This window comes from Delphinapterus leucas, chromosome 6, assembly GCF_059928025.1.
Source record: "Delphinapterus leucas isolate spDelLeu-1000000601 "Yukka" chromosome 6, BTC_Dleu_Yukka2, whole genome shotgun sequence".
Classification (NCBI taxonomy): Eukaryota; Metazoa; Chordata; class Mammalia; order Artiodactyla; family Monodontidae; genus Delphinapterus; species Delphinapterus leucas.
The window spans coordinates 79,891,075-79,907,209 of NC_143134.1; the positions used below are offsets into that span (position 1 = coordinate 79,891,075).

Consider the following 16,135-nt stretch of genomic DNA (forward strand, 5'->3'; position numbering starts at 1 on the left):
ACTGAATGGCAGTGAAACAGGGAAACAATTAAGACACCTTCCACCAAACACCAGAAAGCACTGAAATTTCTAGCTGGATCCAGTTCTGGTAAAATGGACTTTAATGTAGACTGAACTTCTAAAATTCAACTACCCTTATATTGCCTTTAAAAAATGGCCCAATCTTCACCTGGGACGATCTTATTTACAAAGCATAAATAAGAGACACAGACGTAGAGAACAAACGTATGGATACCAAAAGGGAAACGTGGGGAGGATGAATCGGGAGATTGGGATTGACATATATACACTATTGATACGGTGTGTAAAATAGATAACTAATGAGAACCTACTGTATAGCACAGGGAACTCTACTCAATGCTCTTTGGTGAGCTAAATGAGAAGGAAATCCAAAAAGGGGGATATATGTATACGTATAGCTGATTCACCTTGCTGTACAGTGTAAACTAACACAATATTGTAAAGCAAATATACTCCAATAAAAAAATATATCTACCATAAAAAAAATGGTCCCAATCTTCAACTGGGACCATGATATTGTAGGCATGTGAATAAATGGCTTTCCATTGTGTGTCAACGTTTATTGAACAGGCAAAACGTCATGCCCTTCTTTTTGTTTTAATATTTATTTATTTATTTAATTTTATTTGGTTGTGCCAGGTCTTAGTTGCGGCAGGCGGGCTCCTTAGTGGCAACTCGCCAGCTCCTTAGTTGCGACGGGCGGGCTCCTTTGTTGCGGCATGCATGTGGGATCTAGTTCCCTGACCAAGGATCGAACCTGGGCCCCCTGCATTGGGAGCATGGAGTCTTGACCACTGGACCACCAGGGAAGTCCCCACGCCCTTCTTATTAATTTTCTCTTTAAGATGAAGAAGTCCCTTAGCTTTAAAAATGTTTTAAGAGAACACAAAAATTATACACACTCTAGTTACAAAGAAAATGAAACTTCAGGTTTATGGCAAATAATGTAAAATCAAGCCCTAAAATTCTAATTTAATGTGGATTGCTGATACTAAATGGACTTAGATCATAAATTCTTGACGGCTAGTCTGATTATTCATTTTACTGCCCAAAAGTGTGATGGTTGAGATAATAAATAGTTGCTCTCATGGAATTTTAAAGTGTTTTTCATATAAAGCATGTTTTTCTCAAAGCTGGATTTACCAAAATTCACTGACAGCTGGAAGCCAAATGTATTCATATTAAATTGTTTACATCACAGAATTCCAGTAGATAGATTAAGTACATTTCATTTATTAATGTAGAAGAGACCCTAACTCCTGTATTTAAGCAAATATGTTTCTCATCATTTCTAATGCTTAGAGAGAGAGAGTGTGTGTGTGTGTGTGTGTGTGTGTGTGTGAGATGTAAGATGATAGTCGATTTTTTTCTTTTGACAGTGTATCATTTTTTAGGTTTGTCTTCTGTTTGGTTTTGGAAAATAGGAAGTGGATTACTATCTACAATGGCCCAGATTTTGATAGTTCAGAAAGTGACCATAGCCATATATTCACTTTCCCTGGACCCTTCCATCTCCTGCTTCAGCGTTCACACATCCCTGGAAAATAAAGAGTAGGAATGCAAAACTTGAGGAATGATAGGGCAAGGATTCATTTTCTTGCTAGAGAGAGTATAGTACCTAGAGTAGAAGTGATTAGAAATGCAGACTCTCAAGCCCCATCCCAGACCTACTGAACCAGAATCTGCATTTTAAAACGTGATTTGTGTGAACATTAAAGCTTAGGAAGCCCTGTCCTAGGAGGTCCCCACACTGTGGCCACCTCCAACCCCCAGGATCTTTGGAGTATCCCTGTGACATTACAGTAGAATTTGTAGAATTGGAGAGTAAGAAACAACCAAAGGTGTCTAGAAAACGTTCGTCTTTCACTACTCATTGCCTGAACAAATTTCCTAGGGATAGGTGACTTAAGGGCTAGTGAAAGTGTGAAAGGGGAGGGCCCCAAGGGGGAAAGAAGATACTACCTGTTTGTAATCTGAGAAACCAGACCAAGGCTGGATAGTAATGGTCAGGAACGTCTCGAAACCTGCAAGGGATGACGGGAGGCACTGCAAGACTATCAAGGATGTTCCAAAATACACAATTCAGGGGTGAAGAGAGAGAGGAAACTGGGGGATGCTGTAGTGACAAGTCTGTGAGGTGCTTGCTGAACCTGAGGAAGGTTTCCCTTGTGTCTGTAGGCTGTTTCTTGAACTGACGACAGTCACAGCAGTTTTCTATCTCTGGTACCTTTAAAGGTCCACCCAGCTTCTTACAGTGACCAAGTATAGCCCTTTGTCCATCCATAACTCAACTATCTGGCAATGTCATTTTCCCTGATATACATCAGAAATTTAGCTTAATCCAATCCAACACATGTTTATAGAGTGCATGTTTTAGGCACATAACTATGACTCAATTTTTTTTAATTAAAAGAATCTCCAAATAATCAAAATAGGTGACCAAGTTTATTACTAAAGCTCATAATTCTTCCATGTGGAACCAGGATAAGCCTAATTCTGAGCGTATTTTTATTTATCTATTTTATTCTACTGTACACACAATTCCAGCAAGTTTGGTTATCTGATTTCCAAGTCCTCCACAGAAGGAGTGAAGGGGCAGGGCAGTCAATGCTGTTCCTACAGGAAAATGCACTGATCCAGCCAAAAGAGCAATAGAGATGTATTAAATAGAAGACACAGAGCTCAGAAAGCACAGCCCTTTGGAGCCATTTTTGTGTAGATACAACATTTCCATGCACCTTGTAAGACCTGGGCCTTGAAATGTTCCACCAGTGCAATGGACCCTTAAAAGGGAGCTGAGTCTTCACAGAAAGTTACATCATGTTCAGAACACTATTTTAAAGAAAAATGAAGGAAATTCCCTGGCGGTTCAGTGGTTAGGACTCCACGCTCTCACTGCCGAGGGCCTGGGTTTAATCCCTGGTTGGGGAACTAAGATCCCACAAGACGTGCGGCACGGCAGGAAAAAAAAAAGAAAGAAAGGAAAATGAAAATTATGTAACGTATTTTAGAAAGTTCTCCATGCAAAGAGTCTCCAGTAGAAAAATCATGGTGCTTGAAAGAGTAACCCAGCACTTTAGGGGAATTTGCAAAGGCTCAAGCTATAAAATTCTGGATATGTGAGGCTTTAGTATGTTTTTAAAAGGATAAAGTTTACTTGGTGTAATAACAATACATTGAAGTAAGGAACATTGTGTCTGATGGACCCTAATTTCCACTCTCTACCTTTTGCATGAATGAGACTTTTACACCAGTTGTACATTTGTGTACATCACATAGCATTTGCCCGTCACATCTGAGGATCCAGAGCTGTCAGCACACTCTTCTGATATTTCAACCCTTATTTCTAAGTTCTTGAGTGTTATTTCAATTAAGCCGCCAAGAATCTACAAACAAAAGGACCATGACCCTTATTTGTCTGCTCCTTAAGGAATATTCAAAAATAGAGATAATCTAGGGGAAAATCTACTTGAGGTGAACAAAATATGAAACTATTAATTCTCACAGAAAAAAAATAGGGATATCTGAGTGTATATATATATTTTTTTTTTTGCGGTACGCAGGCCTCTCACTGTTGTAGCCTCTCCCGTTGCGGAGCACAGGCTCCGGACGTGCAGGCTCAGCGGCCATGGCTCACGGGCCCAGCCACTCCGCAGCATGTGGGATCTTCCCAGACCAGGGATCGAACCTGTGTCCTCTGCATTGGCAGGCGGACTCTCAACCACTGCACCACCAGGGAAGCCCTCTGAGTGTAAAGTATCATGGAAATTATATATACAATCAACACATAGTATGTATATTGATTTGGTGTATTTAATACAAATATATATATATATATACACACACACATATAATATCATGTTGTTATACCCACATACTAGAGAAACAGAGAACTGGGAAAATGTCAGGAAAAAGTCCATAAAAAATGCACTAAGTATTTAATAGTGTTTTTTCTCTGCGAAATAGAATTACTTGCATCTTTACTTTCTTCTTTACGTCTCTGCATTCTGTGAAGTTTTTGCAAAGAACACGAACATGCACACATACACACACATATGTACAAAATACTAGCATTTCCATTTGGAAAGAAAGGAAGAAAAGGCAAGAAACAGGGAGGGAGGAAGGAAGAAAAGAAATAAGGAAGAAAGGGAGAGAGGGATGGAGGACTTGGAGATTGAGGGAAGCTGGTCCATCGATCCCCCAAGTGCCACTTAGCCTCTCAGCTTCCCTTCATCCTTCTCAATACCAGGATGTCCTGCCCTTTTATTTATGAGGCTTCCCTGTCATTGCTATTGGTTATTCTACACACCAGTCTCTGAGACTGTTCCTTTTTGGTAGCTGATAAAACCCAGGTACTAAGAATAAAAACCAGCCTAAAGCCACAAAGCCAGCCTTGGGTACAGCCAGAGGCTGAGGAACCTTCACCAGCTGGGTCATTCTCCCAGCAACACAAGGTTCTCTGGGACTCTGTTCTGTTCCATATGTAGTCAGGCTGTTTTCCTATTTAGAAACACACCTGTGAACCAAAAAACAATCCCTGGCTCATACTGATGGTCACCCTGTCATGGGTTGGTGCAAATGAGGACAGGCTGGAGAAAGAGAAGCCTTGGGTGCAGGCAGCCTCTCATTTGAAAAAGCTGCCCTGAAGCCCATTCATTGCTCACCAAAATAAGCAGGGCATTAGTCATCTAAAGAGGTAGTTTTATTTTTTCTCTTCTAAACATACTCTTTCTTTATATGCTGTTTAAGATTAAACAGTATAAAACGGGATTGACATTATGTAATTACTTGCCTTTTACACTGTGCTAACTTAATTTGCTTTTCATTCTCAGGTATTTAAGAGACCATTATTTTCCCAGCAGACTTTACTGTCTGTCAATTAAAGCGTTAGATGGATGAGGTAGAGAGGGAATATTGTTTGGAAAGGTTTCAGGTAGACATATTGAAAACAGCTTTCTACCACTTTCCTTTCATCAAAGTCAGAATTTTTTTTTGCCAGTTTACCAGTTTATGTGGTACCCTCTGTGCATAATGTGTTGTTTTTTGGTTCCACTTACAAATAAAAATGGCATGGTCATTATATAAGTCCTAGCATTTACAACTACGTACAAAGTAAGTCTCCTCTCTATGGGAAGAGTAAGCAGATGGGGATCAGGTTTAGCACCTGGGGTTGTTTTAAGGTCACACTTACGTTCTTGGTGCACCTAAATTACAAAGCATGTTCTGATGGGGACCACTGGGCTGTGCTGTCCCTCTGTTTTGCCAGGTAAATTTCATCAGGTGCCACATCCCACCTCCACAGAGCCCATTTCAATCACATGATCAAAGATGATTCATGTCCAGGGAAACATGGGTTCTGAGTTGCTTTAAGTAAGGTGTAATGACCAGAACAAAAAATGCAAGTCACTTTTCTTCTTATCCACTCTCATTTTACGTAATAGGAGTCATGACACTGAGTTTTTCCACCTCGTACCTTGAAACCCAGTCATTTTCTTTTTCTCTGTGTCATTATGGAAAACCTCTGTACTTTTAAAGTACAAGGAAATCATAGTAATTTGCTCAAGAACTGTGGAAAGAGAAAGGATCCAGGACAAAAGTAGAGACATTTGTCAGTTCCAGAAAGCATTTTTCAGAAAAGAGAACTAACAAACCAAAAAGGTCACGATAAGCACAGCCAGATAGCCTGCACCATTAAAAAATTAATAGACTGTCAGTAATGATAACTCAGGGGCCAAAGCAAGAGAACAGCTTGTGCAGTTGTTAATTGCAAAATATGATTATTGTGTGTCATGGCCTGCTTGTCAGAATTCATGGTTCTACTTCTGACCTGGAAAAGTAAGTCCCTGGGTCTTGAGCAGGCAGTAGGCTACAGGTTGTTTCAATTACCCTAATCCTGGGCTTAAAGCACACAGCGGTTCAGTGAATCCGTCTCCTCTCTGTTCTGAGAGAGTAGCCCTGGAGAAGACAGGACTGTCGCCTATCAGATTCTACCTCCAGGTTAATGCTGAGCTCGCTCCAGATTCGGATCAACAGTCCCTGCACAGTTACAGAGCCCCATGCCTGTTTGTAAGAGAGGCGTGTGAGATAACCACATGTGGCTGTGTGCATTTAAAGGTAAGGTAACTAAAGAGAATTTAAATCTTAATTCCTTATTTGCATTAATCACATTTCAAGCCCATATTGTACGGTACGGATATAGAATATTTCCATTGTCACAGAACGTTCTACTGGACAGCACTATAAAATTAGAAACTCTTTTTTTTTTAAACATGTTTATTGGGGTAGAATTGCTTTACAATGGTGTGTTAGTTTCTACTTTATAACAAAGTGAATCAGTTATACATATTCATATGTTCCCATATCTCTTCCCTCTTGCATCTCCCTTCCTCCCACCCTCCCTATCCCACCCCTCCAGGCGGTCACAAAGTAAAATTAGAAACTCTTGCCCTCTTAGCATCCCCCGCAACCCAAGGAAAAGCTGAGGAAAATGGGATTCCTTTAGACCCCATAGCGTTAGTTTTCAAACTTCAGCATGCGTCAGAATCACTTGGAGAGCTTGTTAAAATGCAGTTTGCTGGGCCTTACCCCCAGGGTTTCTGACTCAGTAGATCTACGAAGGGTCCCTCAGATTTGCATTTCTAACAAGTTCCAGGTGATGACAGATGCTCCAGTCATGGGTCCACACTTTTGAAAACCACTGGTCTATAAGAAGTAGGAGTAGGGCTTCCCTGGTGGCGCAGTGGTTGAGAGTCTGCCTGCCGATGCGGGGGACACGGGTTCGTGCCCCGGTCCGGGAAGATCCCACATGCCGCGGAGCGGCTGGGCCCGTGAGCCATGGCCGCTGAGCCTGCACGTCCGGAGCCTGTGCTCCGCAACGTGAGCGGCCACAACAGTGAGAGGCCCGCGCACCGCAAAAAAAAAAGAAGTAGGAGTAATACCAGGAGGGTAACTGGCATGCAAAATGTACTTGACTAATAAATTAGAGTACTCAGATCTGTCTCAGTTTAGTCAACACACATTTACTGAGTACCTCCTATATGCCAGGTACCAGGTTAATTACAGAACTACAAATATCAAGCCTGATTCTATAATGGAAAAGTATTACCTAGAACTGCACTGTCCAATACAGTAGCCACTGCATGTGGCTGGTAAGCACTAGAATTATGAACCTAACAAACGGAATATTTAATTTTTATTCATTATAATTTAAGTTTAAATATTAAAGCAGTGTAAAATATTTTTCCATTAATCACAGCTATATAGTTTTGGCAGGACTATATTTTACTTGAACCATTGAAAATTTGACATCCAAATTGACACATAGGCGTTCAAAGATTTACTATGGATAAAAAGGTTAAATATCTCATTAGTAATTTTTATGTTGATTACGTATGATAATATTGGGGACATATTAGGTTAAATACAACATTTATTGAAGTAGTTTTCACCTGTTTCTTGTTACTTTTTCAATGGGGCTACTAGAAAAACGTTAAGTCACACGTGTGGTTTGCATTATATTTTTACTGGACTGTGCTGATTTAGAACTTAACTTCAGTTTCTTGGACTATTAATTGCCTATCAATCAATTGGGATCCTGGGTTAGAGGAGAGTGTGGTAGGTTAGTGATCTCCAAAAGCCCTGTAAGGCTCCAAAATCTGTGGTTCTTGGAAGACTAACTGCTAGGAGATAATCTTTCTTCTCTGCTTGTCCTCCAACATTGGGCAAACCTGCCAAATATCTCCCTTTGAATGCAATGACAGCCCACTCTCCATCTGCAGTTCAGAGAAAAAGATGATGATTGAATCTCCTTAAGCCACAGAGGACTACATGTCAGGCCCACATACCAATACGATATACTTTCTAACTGGGCTGCACTTCTTCAACATATCCCTGCAAAACCAAGTGAGAACAGGCTTGTTTTTGTTGTATATAGCAAAGCGCTGGCCTCCCTCCCAACTCTAAGCATCCTTTCTATCAGACACAAAAATGCCATGAATTGAAATGCCAACTATTTATTAAATGGCCTCCAAGGTCAAAAACATGGATTTGCTTTTGCCATGTACAAATGAAATTTTTAAAAATTAAAACAATATACCCCATGTTCATTGTAGCATTATTCACAATAGGCAAAATGTGGAAACAATGCAAGTGTCCATCTATGGATGAATGGATAAACAAAGTGTGGTATATACATACAGTGGAATATATTCAACTTTAAAAAAAGAAGGAGGGCTTCCCTGGTGGCGCAGTGATTGAGAGTCCGCCTGCCGATGCAGGGGACACAGGTTCGTGCCCCGGTCCGGGAGGATCCCACAGGCCGCGGAGCGGCTGGACCCGTGAGCCATGGCCGCTGAGCCTGCGCGTCCAGAGCCTGTGCTCCACAACGGGAGAGGCCACAACAGTGAGAGGCCCGCATACAGAAAAAAATAAAAATAAAAAAAGAAGGAAATTCTGACACATGCTACAGCATGAATGGATCTTGAAAACATTTTGCTGAGTGAAATAAGCCAGTCACAAAAGGACAAATGGTGTATGATTCTACTTGTATAAGGTTGTCAATTGTTTTAAATAGATCTTTATTGGAGTCTAATTGCTTCACAATACTGTGTTAGTTTCTGTTGTACAACAAAGCAAATCACCCATATGCATACATATATCTGCATATCCCCTCCCCCTTGAGCCTCCCTCCCACCCTCCCTATCCCACCCCTCTAGGTCATCGCAAAGCCCCAAGCTGGTCTCCCTGTGCTATGCGGCTGCTTCCCACTAGCTATCTATTTTACGTTCGGTAGTGTATATATGTCGATGCTCCTCTCACTTCGCCCCAGCTTCCCCCTTCCCCACCGTGTCCTCAAGTCCATTCTCTATGTCTACGTCTTTATTCCTGCCCTGCCACTAGGTTCATCAGTACCATTTATTTATTTTTTTTAGATTCCACATATATGTGTTAGCATAGGGTATTTGTTTTTCTCTTTCTGACTTACTTCACTCTGTCTGACAGACTCTAGGTCCATCTACCTCACTACAAATAACTCAATTTCATTTCTTTTTATGGCTGAGTAATATTCTATTGTATATACATGCCATATCTTCTTTATCCATTCATCTGTCGATGGACATTTAGGTTGGTTCCATGTCCTGGCTATTGTAAATAGTGTTGCAATGAACATTGTAATACATGTCTCTTTTTGAATTATGGTTTTCTCAGGGTATATCACCAGTAGTGGGATTGCTGGGTAAAATTTATGGAGATAAAGAGAATGATTTCCAGAGACTAGAGGGAGGGAGGAATGGGGAGTTAGTGTTTAATGGGTACAGAGCTTCAGTGTGGGAAAAAGAAAAAGTTCTAGAGATGAATGGTGGTGATGGTTCCAGAACAAGGTAAATGTACTTAATGCCACAGAATTTTACACTTAAAAATAATATGTTATTGGGACTTCCCTGGTGGCACAGTGGTTAAGAATCCGCCTGCCAGTGCAGGGGACATGAGTTCGATCCCTGGTCCGGGAAGATCCCACATGCCACGGAGCAACTTAGCCCGTGTATCACAACTACTGAGCCTGTGCTCTAGAGCCCATGAGCCACAACTACTGAGCCCGCGTGCCACAACTACTGAAGCCTGCATGCCTAGAGCCCATGCTCCACAACAAGAGAAGCCACCGCAATGCATTGAAAAGCCCGTGCACCGCAACGAAGAGTAGCCCTCACTCACCACAACTAGAGAAAGCCCGTGTGCAGCAGCACAGACCCAATGCAGCCAAAAATAAATCAATAAATTTATTAAAAATAATTGTGGTGACATATACATAACATATTATTGAAAGAAAAAATAAAAACAACCCATTGTCTAACATTATGAACCTATCTTCCATCTCTTTCCCTCTGCCCCTGAAGTTTGCAAAATCTTAGCAAATTATTAATAATAATAGTGAAACTAACAATAATACTCATTCTGTAGTTCCAGAGGATTTTAGCATTTTTAATACACTTTAAAATATATGATTTCACTTAAGTAACAATTCACTGCCAGTTGTTTTATAAGTACTATAACTAACTATGCTGAGGATTAAGATTCAATGACATGCCCAAGGTCATTAGGCTGAGTTGTAGCAGAGCCAGGACTTTGTCTCCATGCTCTGGCTCTGCATCATATCTGATCTTCATCTTGGGTCCTAACGACTGAGCCAGACCATGGGGTAAACTTCAAACACCCCAGAAACCCAAGCTATTTTAGAAACAGCTAGCTATAGAACTGCTTTGAACCAACTAAGGACAAGGACCAGCCCCAGACAAATTGTGGAGGGGTTGAACATTTTCTTTAGCAAATTTCTAACTTCCCTTCTTATCCTGCCATCTTCTGCCTGGTCTTATGTCATCTCCTAAGATAGCCAACACTTTGCCACTGCTTCAAAAAGACTGCTTTCCAGTAATGGCACTCAGGGCAGCTCTAGACATATCCCTCTCCCCTTCTCCATTAAAACTTACCCATCCCATGTCTCCTTCACTTATTACAGCTTTGCTAAACTTCTGACCTCTGAACAACTAACTCACATTCAGAAGAGCAGTGGTCCCCTAGAGATGGTTTTATTCTTAAAAGTAATTCCTTAAAGATAGCAGTGTCTTAAAGGAGTAAATGATCAAAGGGGAAATTTCAGATTCAGGGCAGATCAGAAATGAGATAGTTTCAGACTTGTTGTCTTTAGTCAAATTATGAGAACAACTGTCTGTTCATCTATAGGTGAAGGTCATATTCAAAGTGAATAAAAGGAAACCTTAATTTCACCACTGAGATGCTTTGGCCACAGTGCTGAAACTTAGGATGTAGAAACCTTCACAAAGTCCCTTCTGAGGGCAGTGGGTATCCCTCGGATCACTAATGGGCCACATGGCCTGTCATCTGTAGTCACCATTTCAGGTAATCCTCTGAGCCACCGCTGGTCCCAGACCTGTCATTTGGTGCAATATGAAGTGAACCGAGTTGAGGGTCTTATGCTGGCTTTGGTACAGTTTTCTTACTGAAATAGAGTCAGATATCAAGATAGTAAAAGATTTTTAAGATGAATTTCAGAACTAGAAACATTAATAAATTGAAATCATTTTTAATATAAATTTATTTATTTATTTATTTATATATTGGCTGTGTTGGGTCTTCGTTGCTGCGTACGGGCTTTCTCTAGTTGCTGCGAGCGGGGACTACTCTGCATTGCGGTGCGCGGGCTTCTCATTGTGGTGGCTTCTTTTGTTGCAGAGCATGGGCTCTAGGTGCGTGGGCTTCAGTAGTTGTGGCATGCAGGCTCAGCAGTTGTGGCTCGTGGGCTCTAGAGCGCAGGCTCGGTAGTTGTGGCACACGGGCTTAGCTGCTCTGCAGCATATGGGATCTTCCCGAACCAGGGCTTGAACCCGTGTCCCCTGCATTGGCAGGTGGATTCTTAACCACTGCACCACTAGGGAAGCCTGAAGTCTTATATTGAAGTACAAATCCTATTTTATATAAAATATCTTCTGCATTGACCGTAACTCTATCGTCCATCCAGTACAGAATTAAAATAGTGCAGATTTTACCAAAATCACGGGAAACCCTAAAGACTATTTCTACCTAGGGTTGAGCAGATTTCCCTTCAAAATTATAATTTTCTTAGAGTAATGCTTTTGGTAATTTTCATTCTGCAGATACAAAACAAATAAGGGCTAAAAATTCATGTTAAGTGGCAGGTAGAAGCCAATGTGGTTTAAGTATGTTATTGTATTATAACATAGAGGTATCAAGAGGCCATTTTTTACTTAGCTTTTGCTATTTTGAGAAAATAATAATAATCAGTGTCAGAAAGAGTATAATGAGATAGGCATGCTCATAACATGTCAGTGTCTCGAAGAACCTTTAAAATAATTACACCCTTTTTCTTAGCTATATCTTTTGTAGGAATCTAAGAGAAGTAAACAGATGTGCATTTTATAATAGAGAAAAGAATGTTAGAAACAACTTAAATATACACTTATGATGAAATTGAATATATTAAGGCAAACCACTTGAGGAAGTGTTACATATCCGCTAAAAGTAATGTTTCTTTGGGAAAATTTTAACAACTTTTTTTTAAAATTTAATTTAATTTTGCATAGAGAATATTTGAATAATACATATACAATACTTTAATGGTTCAAAAAGTATTCAGTTAAATGTCCCCTTCTCACCTCTAATCATCTCCTTAGAGATAAACAGTATTATATTACCAGTTTCTTGTTTATCATGCCAGAGATATTTTATACATATACAAGTTCTAACATATGTGGATAAAATGTTTGTTTTCCCTTGAGGGCACTCATACTAAATTTGTACCTTTAAAAGAAAGTAGCACTCAACTCCAAGTATCTCAGTTCTTACAATAAAGCTTCCTATGAGATTTCCAAAATTTTCATTGTAGAAGAAGGTCTTAATACCATGTGACATTGCTAGCAATCCTATTTGCCCACCTGTCTTTAGAAACATTCTGATTAAGAGCAAAAGAAGAAAGGAATTGTAGTTATGCAGGCACTTTCCTTCCAAACTCCTAATAACCTGTTATAGTTTGGTGGGTGAATGGGAATGAATTAGTTTTCTTCTCTCTCAGCCTAGACTATAGCCACTAGAAAACTATACTTCTGGTATAAATGTGCAGAACAAGCAAAGTAACCCTCCAGTCTTGGCACAGTGACAAGGAAGAACCATATTCTCGTCTTAAAAGCAAGACTAGATCTTGAACTTAGCTCATGGTCAGCAGAACTGTCTGCTGGCCACCCCAGCACCAACTATTCCCGCTCTCCATCATGCTGAGGCCAGAGGTCCAGCTAGCCCATCACAGGGCATCCAACTTCCATCCTGGCCCTCCATCAGCACCACTACCCTCCATGTGCTTAGAGGAAGCTTCACAAGCCCTGGAGAGCAGCCTTCACCCACTGTCCCCCCAGACAGACTAAAATGTCTTACACTATGGCTTTTTGGTTGAGATTTTGTACTTTTTCCTCAGATAAAAATCATAAAGTGTAAAACTTGTTATATAAACTATTTATCGAGTTTCTGGATCCAGCACATATTAAGCACTCAATAATTTTTCAAAGAGCTGCCTAAATGAATGAATTTTGTATTGTTTCAAAGGCTATTTTTTAAAGATGTATGAATGATGCCTTTTGGCACTGCATATTATATTAAATAAAAACAGCACAGGTGGAAGTTCTTGTGGTGCGAAGAGAATTTGTGGAGTGGTGCTTAAGAAAGGTTTGATGCAGCATTTGGTTCTAAAGCACTAATGATGACAGGATACAGATCATGCCAAGTGGTGGTCTATCCTTTGCGACTGACCTTACTAGCAGACTGTTACGTCTCTAAGCCATTTTTTCTGAACTGAACCAGACATGCAGGGTGGAAAAAAAATTAATGATGCTTGAATTACATAGCACCTTTTTTTTTTCCCTGAAAAACCCCAGTGTTTAGCCAGCAATTCCTTTCCTTGTATCTGGTTATTTAATACCTTTCCTTCTGTTTTATTAAGAAATTCTTCACTATGTAAATTGGTTTCATTTATAAATGGTGAACATTTTCAAATTTTAAACTGTGCATGGTAATGTACATAAAAATGTGTCATATAAAGTATTATTATTTATGATTATTATCGCTGTTATAATTAGTATAAAAATGACAATGTTTATAACGATCTCCCGAAATAACAGGCAACTTGTTAGCTGGATAACTATGAGTGTAAATGAGCAGTGGCCCGGGCAGTGAGTGTGCATTTGATAAGAATTTATTGCTGAATTAATTGGTAGGTGTAATTTCCCCTGTCACAGAATCATAGGGAATAAGTGAGAACTAGCTTGGGAGATGAGGTCCCTTGTGCAAGTAAGAATGCATGCTCTGTGGGACAGCTCTTCTTGACATATGTGCCAAGTCATAAGAGTTTCAGTACTGAGCCCCAAAACATATATGTGGGTCTCTGGGAGGACTCTCAACCTCTAGTAATGAGGACAATGCAGGTACACAGCATGCCTGGGTTTGTGGCTCTTTTCTGGCTCAGGGGCAGCAACCTCAGCTATGCGATAGGCAGTTGTCATGCTTCATAATGACCACCATTTGCTGACCACTTTTTATGTGCCAAGCATGGGCCAATTACCATACAACGGAATTTCATTTTATTCTTTCAGCAACACTATGAGGAATCATCACACTCGTTTGATATATGGGGAAACTTAGATGCAGACAGGTGTATCATCTTGACCAAGTATGCATCTCTTAAGTGGACTAGAGCATGAGTACAGGTCTAAAGCCCATGCCACAAACCAGTATTTCTCAAAGTGTGATGCTCAGTCCACTGAGAGGGCCATCAATTCCTCCAGATCAGCCTTGAAATAAACATGACATGCCCTTTTTTACAGTGCTTGTAATAGGCAAATGACAATTCCACACAGTTTCATTTTTACATAAGACTAAGGACAAAGTTCGCTAGTAACTTACTTGGTGGGTTACAAGGAGTTATTAAAGTGTTGATATTCAGCAACTAAAATTAACATGTTATTATGTAGTTTACAGATGGCTCTAGTTTATTATTCTATATTTTCATAAGATTTCAGACTAAGATCAGATGGTAAATTTGCTACTTTATGTATATTAGTCAGGGTTCTCCAGAGACACAGGACCAATTGGATATATAAAGAGGAGATTTATTATAGGAATTGGCTCACACTGTCATGGAGTCTGAGAAGTCCCACAGTGTGCCATCTGTAAGCTGGAGAATCAGGCAAGCCTGTGGTATAATTCAGTCCAAGGCCAAAGGCCGGAGAACCAGGGCAGTCAATGGCATAACTCCCACTCTGAGGCCGAAGGCCTGAGAACTGGAGGGCCAGTGGTGTAAGTCCTGGAATCCAAAGCCTAAAAACCAAGAGCTCTGCTGTGAGAGGTGGGAGAAGATGAATGTCCCAGCTCAAGAAGAGAGAGGGTATTTGCCCTTACTTGCCTTTTGTTCTATTCAGGCTCCCAACAGATTGGATGATTCCTGCTCACATTGGTGATAGCATATCCTATTTACTTAGTCTACTAAATCAAATGCTAATCTTCCAGAAACACCCTCAAAAACACACTCAGACACAATGTTTTACCGGCTGTCTGGGCATCTTTTAGCCCAGGGAAGTTGACACATGAAATCAACCATCACAATATGTAATCTCACAGATAATTGGAAATCCACTAGAAAGTGGGAACAGGTCAGGTGAGAGCACTGCGAGGTCTTTGCCTTGCTGAAGTGTGCTACAATAAAAAAACGTTGAGTACTGCTGTTTCAACCATTATGCTAAATGGAAGGGGAGAGAGGAGTGTCCTAGTCCATTTGGGCTACTATAACAAAATACCATACCCTGAGTGGTTTAAAAACAACAGAAATTTATTTCTCACAGTTCTCGAGGCTGGGACTTTGAGATCAAGGCACCAGCATTATTGGGTGAGGGCGCTCTTCTGGGCTGCGGACTGCCAGCTTCTCACTGTATCTTCACGGGGTAGAAAAAAAGAGCTAGCTAGCCCTCTGGTCTCTTCTTATAAGGGCACTAATCTCACTCAGGAGGGCTCCACTCTCAAGACCTAATTACCTCCTGAAGACCCCACCTCCTAATACTATCACATCAGGGGTTAGGATTTCAACATATGAATTTTAGGGAGACACAAACATTCATTCCACTGCAAAGAGTTTATTCGTTTGCATATGAACTGCAGAGCATGCTGGTATTATTTTCCTATACGTGGAGTGGGAGCTTAAGAACAAAATGTTATTTTGTTTTTCTCATATTCCTATAATTTACATAAGATCCTTTCTTAAAAAATGCCCTATTGTTATTTTCTGAACTTATGATCTAGAATCTCCAGTAAGGCAGGACACATCCAATGATTAGCTGTGTTTTCATTTTCACATTGATTCATTTTGTGAGTAAATATTATTTGAATCCTTTCCTGTTTTAATGTATCCTAATCATTCTGTCTTTTTCTTACCCTAAGCAATATAAACTTCTCAGCAAAGTCATTTAATCTCTCTTCAGAAAATCAGAATAAGCACTTTTCTGAAACCTACCCAAGGCGGCTGCTACTCCAACACATCACCCAT

General features: G+C 40.3%; 1 protein-coding gene across 1 annotated transcript in view; it reads left to right on the forward strand.

Moving 5' to 3' along the window:
- RORB (RAR related orphan receptor B) overlaps window positions 1–16,135 on the forward strand; it is a 183,146-nt gene that overhangs the window by 89,139 nt on the left and 77,872 nt on the right. The window lies entirely within an intron of this gene.